The 14,361-nt window shown below is 40.4% G+C and overlaps 1 protein-coding gene across 1 annotated transcript in view; it reads left to right on the top strand.

Moving 5' to 3' along the window:
• Positions 1-6,033: 6,033 nt before the first annotated feature.
• Positions 6,034-14,361, top strand: part of ghra (growth hormone receptor a) — a 30,044-nt gene continuing 21,716 nt past the window's right edge. The window contains exon 1 of the mRNA XM_083979318.1: positions 6,034-6,403. The gene's annotated coding sequence lies outside the window, so the exon portion shown is untranslated. The remainder of the gene's footprint in view (positions 6,404-14,361) is intronic.

Raw genomic sequence — 14,361 nt, 5'->3', positions numbered from 1 at the left:
AAAAAATACGACCCAAGCCAAATCATAAAATGTAATACCGCAAAAAGACATAACTCTCTTCTCCAAGGAGCCAGGTATTAAATGACTTTTTGACTCGTGAATGAAAAGATTCCATGACCACAGAGATATGAAATGTTAGGAATTATCTTTGAAATAATCACAGAAGTGCCTCAGATTTCCACAGCATAAAGGTTTTTTATGCAACACTACCTCCTGCACACAATTCACATGCACTGTTCTGAAAGAAAAGTACTGAGAATCTGCCTCTTAATAGCATCCGCACATGAGGCTTGTCATGTCATTTGGCAGCATATCAAAATGGGGGTACATGCCCTCATTCAGACACTCTTGGTTAGCAATTGCAAGTCCACTTTTTAAAAACAAATTGCAGTGTTATAGCAACACTTATATCATCACGCCCTTAATATTTGTGTTTGTCCACTGAAAATGGCCAATTGCTGCATAGTTAGCGTCTCTGCTAGTTGTGTTCACATGTCAAAAGGGCATGTGAACACACATGCATGATGACAAGATAATGTGCTTCACTGGTGCCTTTTTGTTCTAGTCCCCTAGGTAACCACAAATCATTGGCAAAATGCCCCCCACAGCCTTTCCATCAGTAGGTTCCTTGGCCTCAACAATCATTTTCATAGGCACAGATTTAGAATCGGACCATAATTGGTGCAATTTAGGTGCATTAAGCTGAGCTGAATACTGGTGAAGTAGAGATTCAATCTTTTTTTTCTCTCAATCCGTGGTAAGATTTTAAGGAAAATGATGGTTGCTGCTGTATGTGTGTATGTCTGTGTGTTTCTGCATGAGACAGAGACAGGCTAACTTAACATCTCACCATATCTGTGTGTTCACTGTAAACAGGATGTCTGTCTCTTCAGTCCTCACTATCACCCATTGTGTGTGTGTGTGTGTGTGTGTGTGCCAGTGCTCACATATGTGCATACTCATGCTCACATAATTGGTTCAACACTCAAGGTGGACCACATATAAGCCATGGGAACCTGTTTCTAGGGCAGGTATGCAGGGAATAACTTTAACTAATCCTGTGTTATTACTTTATGATCCTGATGGAGCCAATGAAGGAAGAGACCTACCACTGAACTAAGACTGGCCACTGGCAAAAGGGATGAATGTGTAAAATGGTTACAGTCTCGATGAATGAAAAAGTGAACGAGCTGTGGTCAATAGATTAACTACTTTGATGTGATTGCAAACTAATGGAAAGAAACTGCACCAGAATTAATGACATTACTGTGTGGGATGTGTTGGATCCACTGCTGGAACTTGCTGAGATTGAATATTTTCATGGTCTGTTTATTTAGACAGCAGACTGTGAACCATTAGCACACGTCTCCTTATAACAGTGCATTGCTGGGTTTTGGTGGGGGAGACTCCTGGGACATGTTTTGGATGGGCGAATGAGTACCAGACGTCCAGCTGCCTCTTGTCTTCCACAACCAAAAGGGGCCTCTGGGATATAATATGATGTCACAAGGAAGAAGCCCCAATTTACTGACCTAAGTTTCCAGCAGCAAGACATCTGCAACAGTTGAGACATATAATGAAGTTCATTGAGACATCAGGATGCTGTCTTTTGAGTAAACTACTCTTGGAAAAAAAAGGGCAGTATTCTGTGACATAAAGCCTTTACGGACATTGAAAAGTAAAGTCAAATTCAGTGATGAAATGTATTAATATAGCTTTAGATCTCTCAGTGGTTCTGTGATTTAGGTTTGGTGTAATGCCATGGGAGAGAGACATGTGCCTGTGGTGCAACAGACTTTTAATAAACTTCTTTATACAGCCAGAGGCAATAGAACAAAAAATAATCTCTGTATTGCACAGACAGTCTGTTTACTTATGCAACACGAGGAATGTTTTGGCAGAGGTATTTCCTATATATTCCCAGAGGCCATCCCCACTAAATGAAACTGAAGTTTTTCTTGCTGTTGGGCCTGCATAATGTCTCATTTTATGGCCTTGTTTGAATCGGTTTACATGCTACTATTCATTCAGTGTCTGTAAGATAAGTCAAATATTGAATATGGAGACCCATACACCCAGGTATGATGGCTAAAGAAGCTTTTTTTTATTTTTATTTTTTTATTTAATTAAAATTTGCTTTCAGTACATACTGAAAATAGTTGAAAATAGTGTTTGTGTGCATTCCCATGAATACTTAGTGGGATGGACACTCTAAAAGCAACAATTGTACGCCAATATCCATAATTCCACAATGACTATTCCCCTTGCCCTGCTTATATTAAGCCTCTGTGGAAAATGTATATGCACTTTCCAAGGCTGACGCTTGTGGCGGTGCATAACATTGAATTTCATTCTATGTCAGTCAGTTAATTTATTAAAAATCAAGCTGTTTCAAGCAAAGGTTAGAATTGGATTAGAATAAATAAAGTAGACACGACATGAGAGAACCTAAAAGGACACAGTGACGACTATTAATCTAATGAAGATTTATTGCCATGTCAATAAGTGTTTGACTTGAATGAATGAAGATGACATTAAGCACCGTGCAAACGGGTAAATACAGTTATCACGCCAACCAGCTCTGTCTCACCATCCTTTTCAGACCTCCTCTTTTTACATCACCCTCTCCATCTCCTGCTGTTCCTCTTTATCACCTTTGTCCCATCCTACCCTTTTCACTCTCTCCTCCTTTCATTAGAGTTAAGTCCCTGATTTGTATTCCACGATAACAGCCGAGATTAAAGTAGGCATTGAAAAAAAAACATCATTTGCATGATGCATTCACTGATTAGGCTAAGCGTCCCTCTTAATTGTGTTGTTTTGCACATGGTGGGGCTCTCATGCTGATACTCTGTGGATCTTGTTCATCCCATGCAATCTCACCAGTTCACTTCAATTTCCTCCCTACCTCACTGCATTCGTCGCTACATAACCCCTGCTGTCATATATATGGCAGGTTAGGGGCTCGTAATACTGGATTAGGGTTCAGAACTGTTAGTGGTGAATTATTTGTGAATCACTTTGAGCCTATCAACAGCTCCATATAAAGAAGATACAGAACCAGGAGCACAGTGATGTATCCTTACTTTTGCTGCTACTGCTGCTGTTGTTGTTGTTGTTGTTATTTCTGTGTGTGTGTGTGTGTGTGTGTGTGTGTGTGTGTGTGTGTGTGTGTGTGTGTGTGTGTGTGTGTGTGTGTGTGTGTGTGTGTGTGTGTGTGTGTGTGTGTGTGTGTGTGTGTGTGTGTGTGTGTGTGTGTGTGTGTGTTGTTATTTCTATGTGTGTGTGTGTGTGTGTGTGTGTGTGTGTGTGTGTCCCTTGTAGCCATTGCTTCTCTTTTATCCTAATCCAATAGGCAGCAGGGTGCTGACACAGTTGTGAATGGCCACACTTTCAATCTGATCCAGTACTAAATGCATTACAGGTGACTTGAAAGGGATGACACAAAGGGCACTCTTTCATTATGTGGAAAATAAAAATAGACAGACAAACACAAATAGATCTATTGAAAGGCATGCTATTGCAGGAAATTACCTGCAGGTGTGGCATACTGTATAGTTGCCTGAAACAACAACGATCAGTTCGGTGGCTCAGAAGCTGAAAAACTAAACAGTGGTGTAAAACAACCATAATATATGGCATTTTGTAGTGTGAAATCTCTGACTTTATTTTATTTTTCATCCAAAAAACTAACAAGATCATTTTTGAAAATTGACTGATGATTGATCAACTGAACAGTAATTGAGTAGCAATGTTAAACTCCATTTCTTCTGCATTTAAAAACCTACAAACGAAACTGTGACTGTGAGACATATTCCTCAATTACATTACATTTGAGCACTGTAGACTGTATTTCCTTAACTGGTCCTCCAACCTCCCTGTTATAAATACTTATTCACATGAACTCTGTTGCCCCACTAGCGAGCTTTTAAAAATGTATTTCAGTTTGACAAATGTTTTCTAAAACTTTGGTGCTAACTGTTTTGACAAAGGTATAGGGATCATACAAATGTTTATACATTTGACTAAATTTGAAAGATTTTGATTTTCTGAGGTCTAAAAACAACAACAACATTGTTCTTTTTCATGTATCATTAAACCCCTGCTTCATTTGTCCAAAATTAACTGGGAACATTAACATGTATTTTTTTTATTTTTTTTTTTTCATTTCAAACTGGGGCAATTCATGCTTAATCTTCCAAAGAAGCCACCTGCTATAATCATAGATCAAAAAAAGTGACATTAAGGAAAAAATGTTTTAATGGTTACTACTCTAATGATCGTCACTCCCCAAAGATCCAACTCAGGGTAAACTGCCAGGCTTATGGCTTGGAGGAAACCCAGTTGAAGCCCTTACAGTGGCATCGGTCTGTGGGCTAGAATTGTTCTGCTGTCACATTCAATACACCATAAGTCCACATGATGACCCAGGGCACACAAACACAGGAATGAGTATTCCATAACAAAGGAACTAATTCAATGGACGCCCCCACTCTCATCCAATCAGAGCTCTCTGCCTCATAACTGACCAATGCATGGTCAAGGGTCATTTAATACATCCCATTTGTTTGTCCACATTATTCTTGCTGGTAATTAATGCATCAAGTGTCTCAAGTCCAGTGAAAGGGAACCCTCCGATGGTAACTCCAGTATTGCATTTTGCTTTTGTTTAATACTGAAATAATGTAAGTAAGTGCATGCTGACCACACACTAAATTCAGGTTGTATATGACAGTATTAGTACATGAGGACAGCTTTGGTGTCTCATCCAGTGTTTTTATGTGCACTTCAAGCTGGAGGACCTGGAAAAGCTAGGCCATAATTTGTGGATCTTGTAAACGGAAAGAGGACAGGGATATAAAAATACAAGGACGCCTATGCTTGGTGCAGACAGGCCAATTCCATTTCTGCCCCCTCATGTCACAAATTATGTCAACTAAGAAATGGTGCATTGGCAGGAAGAAAACAAGAGGCAGGAATACAGACACCCAGTCCACCTCTGTGCACATATAACCTGTTTGTCTTTTGTTGAACTGTTGGTGCTTCTCATCTGTTCCAGTTCACATTTGTTTACATTACCCACTTACACCATTAGGCTGACAGGAATATAACTGTGACAAAAAAAAGAGTTAAGTTTAAGGTCAAGTAAGTTTGGGTAGGAGCAGCTCTGCAGATTTATTTTGTGCTGCTTCAGTTTTTATTACTGCAAATGGTTTTGTTTACACTGATGGATGTTTGTTTGCCTTCATTGATTGGAGGCTAAATATCGAAAAGGAAAGAATCACAAGGTCCACGCAGGCAGATGGAAGAGGCCTACATGCATGCGCAAAAGAAAACCTTCAGCCCAACAGCAACAGCTGGGTGCATGGGCGTGTTTTTTTCTCTCACGTGTCGGGGCGGGTCGTCCATACCATTGATGTCTTTTGGGTTGGGGGTTGAGGTCCTATGTCCATTGACAGCTAAAAATCTGAGCGAGCCTCTTTGTGGCGTCACTTTTCCAGTGGACCCTGCACGTGACATAGGGGCTATAGTTTTCAGTACAGCCATTCACAAAAGGGGGGTATGCATTTCTCAATGAATGCCATTTGTATAGGAACAGGCTAAACTTGCAGTGTCGCGCCATTTCCAATGTGTTTTTAGGCTAAACATTCTTAGCATAAAAGTTAACAGAGTGGCCTATATGGGGACTACTTTATTGTTGTCTGACGCAACCACATATTCAAAGAAGCTCCCCCCAATCTAATAATAATGATGACAATGATGATGATAGAGTCTTTAAAAAATAACGGAAATTACCCACAAATGGTATGATTTAGTATTCCACAACCCTCAAGTTTATTATTATTTTTTTTTTTAAGGCTGGTGTCTTTGATATGATACAATGAAATGTCTATTTATTATTTGTAATGCTTATTCGCCACTTAATATAAGTAGCACATCAAACAGAAACCGTGACAGTGGTGGTGGGTTTTATTTTGGAAGTTTGGCCCGGCAGGCTCTCTCTCTCTCTCTGGCTGTCCCCTGTGTGCTTATCGTGGAGTGGAGTGAAGTGGATTGCTGGCGGATGAGGGCGCTTCACCGCCATGTGAAACACACACTTCGCTGTGTCTCAGCGTCTCGGCGTGTGCAGCCAGCCCTGAAAGTAGGCTAGATGATGAACTGAACAGCAGATAAGGCCTTATAACACAAATCGTCAATAGGGAATCCGCCTCCCACCCAATCTAATGCTCGGGTGATGTGAAAATCCCGATCGGAGAGACCTTTACTCGGGACGCCCAGGCTGAGGTGAAGAAGCAGCAGGAGTTTTCGTGCCTGTCGGTGCTGGCCATCAGATGACCAACTTCTGAAAAGTCGATCTGCCCTGTCTTTGCAGTTTTTAACATCTCGAGACTTCTTAAGATAGGTAAGTGCGTTTATGTTTTTTTAAGCGTTGAATGTATATTTTTGTGCTCGTTCCTCAAAAACTCAGTTTTACGCAGCTTACGCACGGCGTTTGAAACTTTGGTCAAATTGCTTCTTTTTTTTTAATGCATCAGGCTATTGCAAAAAAAAAAGAAAGAAAAGAAAATGGGACCAGTCATAAACTTTAACTCGCTTTCTGCTTGACACGGTTCACGGGAGCCCCCCTGCACATTAAAATCTCAGGAACTTGCGGTTGTCTACAAGTTCTGCCGCAGTTTGATGTTGTGGAGCAGTTGGGCAAGACCGGGGATGGGATGAAGTGACAGCCATGGTTGATTTTGGCGGATGTAGCCTTTCTCCTTGCAAGTTACCCCCTCCTCCTCCTCCCCTGTTCCCATAATGACAGCAGAGTTTTATTTGGTCTGTTTAAAACAACATAATGACAGCACAAATATGAAAGCCAAAGGGAGAAATATTTGCTCTAAAGAGATCTTTTGCTGGGTCTGTTTACAGAACATCTCGCTTTTTAAATGATAAAACATCTGTCTGAGCCTAGAATCTAATGAGAAATATTCTGCATGGTTGCTTATGTTGACATGTACTAGATGTTCTGGGTGTTGTGATCAATTAAATGCTGCAGTTAAAAAGTGTCAATCGGAAGGTGCCTGGAGGAGCTTGTGGTGTTGCCTTCTTTAATAACTGTCTCCGAAGGAAATTAGTAGTTTGCAGTGGTGTGAAAGAGGAATCAAACAGCTTAGTTTTAGGAAGAAATTGTGTAGGGATTCTGAAAGGATTTGTTGAATTGTTTTCACTCTGCAAGACTAATTCATGACACCCTATTAGCACCAAAGACTGGCTGTAAGAGAAGTGTGCCTATCCCTATCCCAACCCTCCTCTCTGTTTTTCTCTCCGTGTTGCATTCATTACCTGCTTGAGCATTTAGCACTTTTCTGTGCTTTCACATTTCTGTTTTCTTCTCAGCTTGTTTGCTCTTCATCAGTTATTGGCTGACTGTTGCACTGACTGCAGGAGGACACCTTTCCTGTTCTGTTGTTTAAATTAGGAAGCACACACCACTCTGTGATTAGATACAATGAGCAGACTTAGCTACAGAGGACCTTGCCTTTTTTTTTAAGGCAGTTTGACCCATTCAGGCTTTATGTCAAAATTCTTTTTACGTAAATGGTTTCTTTTGCCTTGCAGCAGGGTAATTACTTTCTTTAGAGGTGGTTTTATTGCTCTGTTGGGTCTCATATATTTAGCTGTGATTTGATTATTAACTTAACAACAATGCTCTCTCTGCAGTCTTCCTCTGTAATGGCTCCAGGTCATTACCACACAGCTGTTTAAAAATGCAGCCTGTTTATTATATCCAACTGGATTATGTTAGTTTAGAGGCCAAGTCATTAAAAAAAAAAAACCCATCAGACATCTCCCACACTGTTTGACATGTGATATTGTGCAAATCTCCACCGTGTTCTTTTCTTTAAAATGGCATCTTCTGATAATATTGAACTGAATATATCGCTTAGCTAAACACATAAGGGATTTATTGTTGGAGTACTGGTTCACTGGGCACTAATGCAGAGAGAAACTACATTGAGGCAGCCATTATAGCATCCATCAGCTAACAGTAGGCTACAAGGTGTTTTAATAGATGAGGCGAGGAGACGTCAGTTCCAGCAGTTTCTGTCTCTGTGTTTGCCACACACCCACATACAACGTTAAGCACTGTTATGTTCTATACCCTTTGACGACTCAGTATCACTCTGGAAACCATTAGACTTTTTACACACATCCATTTGCACTTAGTCTTCAGTGATGCGCACGTCTGTCAGGATGTGCTCGTGTGTCTGACAGAGGGAGAAAATAGCAGGATTTAGAGCGAATTAGCAGGTAGGCTACATACTTAGTCCTTCAAAACACAAGATTGTTATGTTCTTCTCAATAGGAAAGAACTTCACAGCCTTTTACACTGATTCCCATTCAAAAGGCAGTAAATCATTAAAACCCCAAAATACAGGTAAGTTCACTTGTGACTTTGATTATTGTCACCAAAAACAACAGGTGATGAAGTCAGATTTTTGGGGTAAAATACTTGACAACTATTAGTTTTTGTAATTAAGATACACAGACACATGATGTGCACACACACACACACACACACACATGCGCACACAGACACAGACGCGGAGTGGAATGCAGCAAACCAGACATTTTCCACAAAGATCGATTTTCAGTTCTGTCCAAGTGCACACCTCCCCTGCCTCCTCTGCATTCAGTCTTGTTTGTACTTTTTTTGTCCAGCTTGTTCTCGTTCTAATGCACACACATGATTTACATACATGGGCACGGGCATATGCTCACACACCCGCTTGCTTTCTCTGTCTTGCCTCCACACGCACAGACTGTAGCAGGGTTTGCAGATGTGTGTCCTGATCTGCTTCCAGCAGAGGCTCTTCTCATGCCAGTATGCTGACTCTGAGTTTTCCACTCCCTCTTATGAAATAAGAGTAAGAGACATTAGAACCATCCAGTAGCCAGATTTGAATGCCTGAGAACACACACAGATACACACACGCACACGCACACGCACACGCACATACACATACACATACACATACACACACACACACACACACACACACACACACACACACACACACACACACACACACACACACACACACACACACACGATATATAAACTTACTGTGAACCTAGGTTAATTAATGCATCAGGATGTTGCAGTTTTTGGGCCCCAACTCCAGTCTAAGAGTTTCTGGAAATGCAAACGTTGGCTCTTGTCACCACTGTCTGGTTCAACATGCAGGCTCATGTTGAGGCCCGTGGTGTATTTACTCAAATTTTGTTTATTTTAAAGAAAGAGGTTAGCAGTGAAAAGAAGGGTCGAGGGCAGAAAATCTATTTGCATGACTGTGTAATTATTGAGAGACTCAGCAGTGGACCTTGGACTGTTTTGTGTACGTGTGCTCATCATGATTAATTGACAACGTGATTAATTTGAAAGGACAGTATTAAAATCTAATATTTTTCTCTATAACATTTGTGAAAAATATCCTGTGTCTGTCAAATGGTCAGCTTCCCCTCGCTGAGGCAGAATGAATAAAGAGGTACTATGTTTGAAGGACTGTGTTTTTTTGTTTTTTATTTAAAATATGCATTGGGTTCAAATTTCACAGTTTTCACAACCTGACTAGTTACATTAGAGGAAAGTTGTGTAATGTAAGAAAACACAATGGCCCTCTTTTAAGAACATGTTATATTTTGGGGAATTCATTCCTTTAGTGCTTACACCCCTGCCGGCTAACATTAGTATATCAACTAAAAGCATTTAGTCTTTGTGGTATTCAAATACAAATGCCTTGTGGTGTCACAAATGCATTCTTTATATGGACATTATCCCGTGATTATAGTTGATTGCCGTTGGTTATAGGCAAAAGACCATGCATAGTTTGGGATTTCGTTTTGTAGCTTTGGTTAGTAATTCAGTGACTGGCTCCAAGGTAATTAACCAGGTCATAATACATTGATTCACATATTTCTTTAATTCTTTTTTAGCCCTCAATAAGCCCAACGAGATAAGCAGTAAGCACTGTCAGCTTGGAACAGCATTGCATTTGACAGTTGGCAATGAATGAGATGCAGGACGAAAGGATGACATAATAAAGAACTGACAGTAAATTAAATGAAAAGCCAGGAGAGCACTAATGGGGTGCATTACATTCACACTCAAAGACTTGAAGTGTCCTTACAATGCTTAAAGCCGCTGAGAGGGTAATGTATTTGCACTGTCTTTATAATGTTTGATATTTCTAAAAATCCATGCGACTAAAGGCAATGATCACTTGATCATTGCCTTTAGTCGCATGGATTTTTATAGCCTCTGAAACTAATTGTCTGAAATTTAGATGTGCAGACAGTTCTACCTTTTTCCTCCACATCTGTCACCAAAAGTATTAGGCTATAGCTCCTAAAAAATAGTCTTTAACATGCCATTCTATAGGCAGACATTTAATATTTGCCTATGGTTACCCTTGAGTGTGATGCCAACAGAAGATGTAATAAAATCAAGTTTGAGGCATGTTGGATTGTCTGAATTTTGATGCAAACAAAGAAATACTGTTATACAAACATACCTGCATATGGAGAGAGCCACATGTCACTGACTTGCATCGACGATCACAAAGGCAACAAAACGTGGTAGAAATTTTGACCGAAGCACATGCACGTTTTAAATTTTTTAGTTATTGTAAAGCCGAAAAGTCTTTCAGTGCAATGTACGCATGCAGTTGTTTTACATAAATGACTATCGATTTCACCATAGATGTTCACAATTGTGTACCTTAAGCGTTAGCATCCCAAAGCTTGACCATTGAGGTCAAGTGAAATACTTTGTCTGTTGGCTTTGAGTGTCTGACTCGCTCTGAAGAGTTTTGTACATGTTGTTTTTTGTTGTTGTTTACATGCAGTAACATCAACAGTGTAAGATATGATGTTCACTCTCTGTCTGCCTTTCCCTCCCTTTTTCATCAGGACCAAACACAAAACTCCAGTCAGTTGACTACTATAACTGTAGGTAGAGACAAAGAAAGATAAAACAAAAAGAGAAACTGTTAAGAGCAATGTTAGTCCTCTGCCTTAAAGCAGAAGTAAGCGATCCGGTCGTTTTGGCTAACTTCTTGTCAGCCGATGGAGTTAGCAGTCCCCGCCCTCGTCCCTGCGTCACAACATTCACCCGCATCCCTTGGCTGCACACAGAGAGAGGACCGCCCCTTTATGCCGTTCTCTCTCCTCATTGGATAAAGGTTGTAGGATACAAGGAAAGTTTTCTCCTCGGCTTACAGCAGAGCAGAGTGACTGACAGACCCGTGTTTCAGACCAAACACTCTATATAAGTGATTCCCGTCGGAAGATATAACTATTTAAAGGGACAACGAGGAGTTTCTATTTGGTTATAAAAAAGTATTGCGTTAATTTGGATGAATCTACGCTACCCACACTTGTTAATGGGCCCATTTTCGATAAATATATCGTTTTGTCTCTATCGTTATTTTGTTATTATTAGTGGTGGCGGAGATGCTGGTCGAGACGACCAGCTTTCTTTACTTTCGGTTTCATGGCGAGTTATGAGAATAACGCCGCTGAATCGCCGTTTATGGTCGGAACTACGACGGTATGTGATCGTCTTCGAACCTCTGACTTTAATTATTGATGAATGAAAACATGTGTCCGTCTTGCGCCGGTCAAAGAATTTCACGGTGTGTGCGGAGGCTCATAAATGTAGTGTGAAAACGCTTCGCTTTTCCAAAACTCCTCGTTGTCCCTTTAAGACTTATATTAACACAAATGTTCTCTGCTTTAATTAGTGTGTGTACATTCCTGTTTCACATGAGTGTCTCACACAGATTGACTCTTTGAGGGTTGTCAGTGTCGAGAGGGTCCATCCCAGCATGGGGTCATTATCCTATTTAAGGGCCACCTGTTTTTTGTTTTTTTCCTGTTCTTTTATGTCTGTGCGTGGATGTATGTATTTGTATAATCGTGGTAATGAGTGTATGGTGTAGCGTATCTATGTCTGCTTTTCACTTAAGTAAGTAAACAACCATGTGTGTAAGTTACAAATGTACCTTGCAGCTCAATATGAAAAAGAAAAAAAAACTTAATCACTTTACTGATTTGTAAATGCTGGAGTTTTCTTAAGAATAATATCCATGTTTTTATACCAGATGTCTTTTCTCATACAGGACATAAACAAAACACAGACCCCTTTGTAAAATACTGCTCCATAACACTTAGTGGCCATAAATATAACAGGCCACTTTCAAATCCATTAATCATTCATAAACCATTTTTTATTAATCTCAACATAATTATATATTTGCATGTTTGGGCATTTTAATGTTATAATAGATAATCATTTAGAAATGCTCTGTCTCTTGAGTTTGTTCATTTTAAAGGACTGAAAATCTCTAGTAATGGAACATTTGAAAATCTACACCATCTCCTTAAGTAGCCTACTGTGACACACAAGGGTTTTTTTCCCCATTGGGCAACAGTATGCTTATTTTGTTATCACCTGACACAATTGGTGACATGCAAATACTAATAGGTGTTGAAGGTGATGTCACAGTAACTTCATGTGTCATCGCAAAACATGCTGCATTTAGGTGACACTCTTTGATCGTGAGGCACGATGGTGCCGTAGGTGAGTTAAGTCAAGCCGAGTTGAGTTGTTACTTGTGTTTAAACACTGAAAATCCTAGTTTGTTTTCCGTCTTTTCACACCATGGACCTTTTTGTCCTGCACCATTGCCCAAAAACAAATCAATATCAGACTAAGAAAGTCAAGTCAAGTCAGGCTGCCCCAAATCGAATGTTTTTATTGCACCAAACCTCTCCCACTATTTTTATAATGAATTCAAGAGCAACAAGCGATATCATATTTCAGATATGACTTAATAAGAATTGCCCAACTGGATAGATTTTGCAAAACAGAGACTTAAGTTACTTCATTATTGTTTCTTCATAAGTTTGAAGAAAGAACCCCCCAGTTTGAGAACCGCTGCCCGTGCAGATTAGTGAAATCAACACATTCTGCTCTCTCTTGGTGGAATCTCAAACTAAACTTGAGCTTGCAACATAGCTCTGCTTGTGTGTTTGTGCGTGTGTGAATAGTTTCCTTCTGCAGATATAGAAGGGACTCTAACACAGACATGATGTGACCTCTGGCCCCCTAACCTTTCTTTTTCTTTGGCTTCACCCTTGCACAAACTTACCATCTGGTCTTAACCTCTTCCTCCCTCACTTGTCAGCTCCTTTGGAACAAACACACATGATTAATAGGATTTAAGGAAACATGGGAGAAGCATGGTGCTGGCAGTGGGGTGCTAGGGCTAGATCTCTGTGCATGTTTGCTTGTGTGTGTGTGTGTGCATGTGCGATGCGCTCATGTTGCATCTGTGTGAGTGTGAAGTGAATGCGTGTGTTGTAGGGTAGAGGTAGTGGAGGGACGGTTGACCACGGAGGCCTTAAATGTTTACCAAGGGACCCCAGGCGGCCTGAGCTGAGCCTCCCTCTTTTCTCATTGGCTTAGGCAGCCTTCCCGCGAGTCGCAGAGCCTGTAATTGGCCGTGAGCAGGAGAGGAATGGGGGAAAAACGTGCAGAAGTTGGAGATGAAGCACCAGTTTTGCCAAGGCTTTCACAGACTCTTTCACATGAGAGAGAGAGGGGGGGGAGACTAATGTTGGGATTAACATGAGGCCACATGTTGGAATAGAGGGGCAGTTTGGCTCCCTGTTTTATGTGTGTTTTTTTGGGTTCCTCCACTTGTGATAAAAGCAATTAATTTAATACTCCCAGCACTACAAAGGAAACTGGTTTGAAAGTGCTTATCAAGTGTTGTTAAGTTTACCATAAAAGTGGTGCTGAAATATTAGATGTTTTCAATGATTATTTTTGAATAAAAGATGACGTGAGAGAGAGGCAGAGAAGGTCTGAGAGAATCTGAAGGCGGATTTGGGCAAGAAGTCAAATGCAGGAAATGAGCAGTAATTGATAATAAAATAACCTTTTGAGTGAGGTCTTAGTGAGTCACAGGGAAGACACACAAATTCACGTACACACACGAGCATTCATATTGATGGTAATTTTGGCCAGTAACTTGAATGAAGTTGGATTTTTTACTCGCTTCGTATAATGTTTTGGTTCATTGTATCTTTTGCTCTACTATAGCTTTATATAGATTTGCGGTAAGGCCACTCCAGAGTAAATGGGTAGCTGGCAATCTTACTGTAATAAGGTGCCAATGTTTGATATAAGCTGTCACACGAGCACTCGTGAACTTTCTTGCCAGGAAGTCTTGCAGGGCTGCATCCAAACTTGTTGCTCTTGAAAATGTGCCTGAGGCGGCTACACTGTTGTCACTCTATATAAGT

The sequence above is a fragment of the Trachurus trachurus genome (assembly GCF_905171665.1).
Source record: "Trachurus trachurus genome assembly, chromosome: 9".
NCBI lineage: Eukaryota > Metazoa > Chordata > Actinopteri > Carangiformes > Carangidae > Trachurus > Trachurus trachurus.
This window is presented reverse-complemented; position numbering and strand designations above follow the sequence as displayed.